This window comes from Hibiscus syriacus, unplaced genomic scaffold, assembly GCF_006381635.1.
Source record: "Hibiscus syriacus cultivar Baekdansim isolate YM2019G1 unplaced genomic scaffold, ASM638163v2 tig00110637_pilon, whole genome shotgun sequence".
Lineage (NCBI taxonomy): Eukaryota > Viridiplantae > Streptophyta > Magnoliopsida > Malvales > Malvaceae > Hibiscus > Hibiscus syriacus.
Genome location: NW_024062808.1, coordinates 945,474 through 950,779, shown reverse-complemented (window position 1 = coordinate 950,779; position 5,306 = coordinate 945,474). Strand labels below are relative to the sequence as shown.

The 5,306-nt window shown below is 33.0% G+C and overlaps 1 pseudogene; it reads right to left on the bottom strand.

The window, feature by feature from the left end:
- Positions 1-1,869: 1,869 nt before the first annotated feature.
- Positions 1,870-4,807, bottom strand: LOC120136842 (annotated as a pseudogene).
- Between the last annotated feature and the right edge of the window lie 499 nt (positions 4,808-5,306).

Below are 5,306 nucleotides of genomic sequence, written 5' to 3'. Positions count from 1 at the left end.
TCGAAAGTAGAAAAAAAAAAGTAAAAAATAATAATAATTGAGTTACTGTTTGGGTCGAGTCGGGTAGGATTATTTTAACCTTAAATTCGACTCTGAGTCGAATCTAAATATTTTAATATAAAATTTGACCCGACCTGATCCGACTATGAAATTTTTTTAAAAACAATCCGACCCGATTGGGTTGGAACCGTCGGGTTCGGATTTTATGTTTCATCCCTATTCGCAATCGTCAGGATTCAAACATTTGACTTTGCTTAAGAGATCTAATTCATCATCCTATTAGACCAATTAATTGTTGGTGCGATTAGTATGATTTTTGGATCTCTTATAACTTATTTTTTGATATTGTGGAAATTTTCTCTTTTATACATACTTTTTATGTTTACATATTTTCACGTAAATATTTTTATTCTTACACTATGATCTTATTTGTTTGCCGGTTATTATCTTCGTAAATTTATATGAATATTCACCATTTTGTTCTTTTGAAAAAAAAAATATTATTGTTCCTCAAAATATAAACATTTAAATATTAAATATTATTTTTAGAATATATATATAATAACTTTAAAATAAATATGACAAAATCTAATAATAATAATCTATAAATAAAATCATTTTCTCTAAGTTTGTTGCAACGCTAGGCTCATGACTTCTTGTTTCGTGGCATATTGGCATATTCAGATGATAAAATTCATGGCGGAAGTGACGTGAAAACATAATTTCAAGAACCTTAGATCTAAGTCAAATCGCTTTCATAATTTCATTTAATAAAGAGTTAGTTGCACAATATGTCCCCAAACTATGATCCTCATTTTAAGTTTGTCCTTAAACTTTTAAGCATTCTAATTTCATCCCTAAACTACGATTCTCATCCTAAATTAGTCCTTAAACTTTTAAACATTCCAATTCTATCCCCAAACTATGAATATCATTCTAAATTAGTCCTTAAACTTTTACATCTCCCAATTTTAGGATTAAATTGAAATGTTCAAAAAAATTGGGGATCAATTTAGAATAAACATCATAGTTTGGGGATGATAATGAAACGTTAAAATTTTAGGACTAATTTAGAATGATAGTCATAGCTTAGGGATGAAAGTGAAATGTTTAAAGGTTAAGGGACTAACTTGCAATGAGCATCATAGATTGGGATGTATGAAAGGATGGGCATGGGTCGTCGTGTTGGCTTTTTGGTCCACCTGACCCGACCCGAGAACAAGGGAGCCTCTAGTTGAGACCCGACCTGACTCGACCAAAACAAGGTTTCACCCGACCCGAATATATGACTTAGAAAACCGACCCGATCCGAAATAAAAAAAAATATTTTTATTCAATAAAAACAATGACTTAATTGAAAAAAATTATATATAGAGGGGTATCATTGTAATTATCCCTAAATATATAAGGTAAAATTATATATATTTTTCGGGTCGGGTCGAGTATTTTTCACTATAAACCCGAACCCGACCCGACCCGAATAGCACACTTAAAAAAACCGACCCGAACCCAACTTTTTTATTAAAAAAAATCCGACCCGATCGGGTCGGGTTCGGGTCTCATGCCCATCCCTATGTATGAAGCAATTAACTCTTTAATAAAAATATTTTCCTTTAAATTTAGTTATAAAAGTAATTTGGTGAAATTCTAAAATAATGAAATAAAGTTCTCATTTTTGGTGTGGCAAACAAAATTAAAATACTCTTAAACTAGACGAACAATGTACATTCAGAAAAACAATATCAAAGCAAAATCCTATGGAATGAGATCTCTCTTTTCTTTTCTTTTTTTTTTTAATTATTAAAAGGGAAAGGGTTAGAAGTAAGAACAAACCAATTTGGATGATAAGAGAAGCAAAGTTTGTGTGGTTCATTCAGGTTCAGAGGAGCTGTTGTGAGATCTGATTGAAACTACTTCCCCTTCAGCTCCGGCTCTCATGGCATGGTACTTCATTAGAACTCCTGCTTCTTGGATAAAAAATATCATGTTTCAAACTTTACATAAACTAGGGTAAACCAGATGTTTAGTACTCCAAATATCGCTTTCGTCTATTTTGGTCACTTAATTATTTTTTTCTCTCAAAATCATGTCTATCATTTAGTTTTTGTTTCATTTGTCACCGTTGTAACGGTGAGTTGACTTGTTACCATAAGATAATGCCACATCATCATTGAAAAAAATAAAAATGTCACGTCAGCGATTTGTTAAATATTAAAGGTAGGTGACCAAAATTTAACCAAAACGTAACATTATGTATGATTCTGAATAAAAATAATAATTGATTGACCAAACAGAACAAAGTGATAGTTAGGCTAAACATGTATTTTACCCTACCCTTATATAATCATACAATAATTGCAGATTGAGGACTTCTTACCTTGTTTCTTGTAAATTGGTGTTGACTGCAACTGCGTGAAGAGCAATTATCGCTTTTGGTTGAAAATCATTGGGTTGTCCTATCCATGACTTGTAATCGAAGATCCCTGTTAAATTCATTAGCAAAACTAAATCAGATCCCTAAACTTTTTATTTTTTTGATTTCAAATAGTCGTGTTTTGTTTATGTCCGGATTCGAAGATCTTCTAAATATCGGAAATAATTTAAAATAAATTGAAGATATCCACATCGGACATACACAAATTTCACAAGGCATAGAATCAAGTTTTACCGGTTGTTGAGTTGCTTGTGAGGTATTTGAAGTCGAAAATGGCCCCATAAGCTCCTCGTACTGCCTTTTTGATTTCATGTGATCCAATGAGTTCATAGTCCCAACTTCTATCCTGGTACCCCTTGCTAAGGAACAGCTCAATGTGCCTTACATCTAACATCTGCATTGTTCCTGCATAAGCGATCAAATGTTCTTACTCCTGGCCCTGTTTAGTACGGCGATTTACGTTCCTACATAAGAATCAACTTCTATCGCTCGTATTCAATGCAACCGAACATCATTTATGATTCTCTAAGAACCCTTCAAATACAAGAAGAATTTCAAGAAAACTGAATAGACCCATATCTAACAATTAGGCACGTTAAATCTTTACCTGCATCTACCAATAAGAGCTCACCTTCACATTTTTCAAGGTCACATACTGGGCATCGAACAGTTGTAAATCTATAAAGAAGAACCAACCGTGTTAAATCTCGAGTTTAGTTGGAATTTTGATCACAACTTAAATAAAATCGAGGAACAATTTCATAGGATTTAAACTGTACCAGCTATCCAGATTCCGGTTTTGATTTTCCTCAGCAAACATGAGCCGCAGACTGCAACATGTCATCTATGTTTCCATGTTCTGGGATTTTCGCAGGGATTCACCATCCTTTCGGAAAGAAATGCTACTTCTGAATCGAACGAAACGCCCGATCCGCATCCAATCTGATTACACCCCAAGACAAACAAAATACAGTCACTAGCAACTTGTCACTATATTAAGATCAGCACTTGATATTCAGTACATGCATTAGTGGGGACACATGATTATATAAGGATGAACAATACTATTTACGGGATAACTTATAAATTTTAAAGACGAAGACATATCAATAGAAATAAAAAAAGAAATATCTAAAATATATGAGAATTTGAAATTTTAAAAACTCGGTCCATCACTGAATATGACCGTCTAAAATCCCTCCAAGTATGTGCAAAAACTAAGGAAATTCTAAATTTTGAGTAACATAGACACTAACCATATGTTTTCTCCTGCTGACGGAAAATGTAGGAGTGACTTCCATCTGCAAAACCCAAAAGAATTTCAATATCAAACATTTAATTCTCACATGTGTAAGATCTCTAAAGGGATTTGATATTTACCAACAACTGAGCCGTAGAGCTTGGACCAACTGAATGCCACGTGACCAGGATCAGGAACCTGAAGGTCCCGCATGCATGTGAACTTCCATACACTCTTGCATGATAACATTGTTGAACCATTTATTCGTAGCTGACAGCATCACTAACGACCGTCCATCCAAAACCTGGCTATGTAGTCCATAGATCCTGCTCATACCTTTTGAGAATATATGAGTAAGAGGTTAATTAACCAACTCCTTGTGGTATAAATTTAACAAATAATAACTGTTTGGTTGCTGAGAAAACAAAACCAAATGATATATAAACTTGGCTAGAAGCAATCACTTGACAAAATTAATATGTGAGAATTGAAATTTTAAGAGAGATGTTTTCCGTTTTGAGCAAAAAACTTACGTACAAACTAGAAAATTTAACTTCCAGTAGAACGAGTGAGTGCTAGAATTCTCTGAAGGGAGATTAATGTCAAGCACGTGTTTGGTAACTAAGAAAATTTAACGGAATAACAGAAACCGAACCTTCTTTCCGGAAATGAAGAGAAAAAAAAAGGATACGGAAACATTTGAAATTTGAAATTACAACGAAGATTTTCAAAAGTCTATGAATGCTTATTGAGCAAAAATCTGTAAATAAATGAATATTTAACCTCTGGTTTACCAAATGAGTAACTAAATTAACTGAAAGAGATTAATGTCATACCGTGTTGGCAACTAAGAAAATTTAGCGGAATAATAGAAACCGAACCTTATACTTACCGGTGGAAAAATACGAAAAGCATTAAGAAAGTTGAAAATTACAGCCATTATTTTCAAATTACGACGTATATTTTAAGATCACGCGAGTTCTAAGCTACCACGCAATCCTTAGAACTAAAGAAGCTATACTGACCATTATGAAAATTATTTGAAAAATTCAAATCGGATACAGATTCCATTGGCGGAAAATATACATTTCAATGCCAAAACTTGTTGAAATAACAGTCTGGAACTGAACCATCTCTGAATAACAGAGACTCGTTTAAATTTCCAGATCAAGGGTTCAAAGGGGTCATGATTAGGGAAAGAAACAAAACGATTTCTCTTTCTTGAAAACCACTGATCGAAGCAAGAAGCGCGAAGCTTACAAAATTCAGCTAAAACTCAAGAAATCAGCTCAAATTCTTTCTGATTCATCATCCGTTTCTTCAGATTCAACATTCATAGTTACTTACAAGACATCATTAAACTTAAATATCGACTGATTAGATCAAAATTAAACGAATCAGCTCAAATTCCTTTTAATTCCTCATTCGTTTCTTCGGATTTAACATTAATAGTTACTTGCGTTACCTTATTAAACTTAAATTTCAACTGATATTAAATCCGAATTAACTGAATCAGCTCAACTTATTTTTTTATTCATCATTCATTTCTTCAGATTGAACATCCATAGTCAATTATACGACATCATTAAACTTAAAATTCGAGCTGATATTAGACCAGAATTAACATAATCA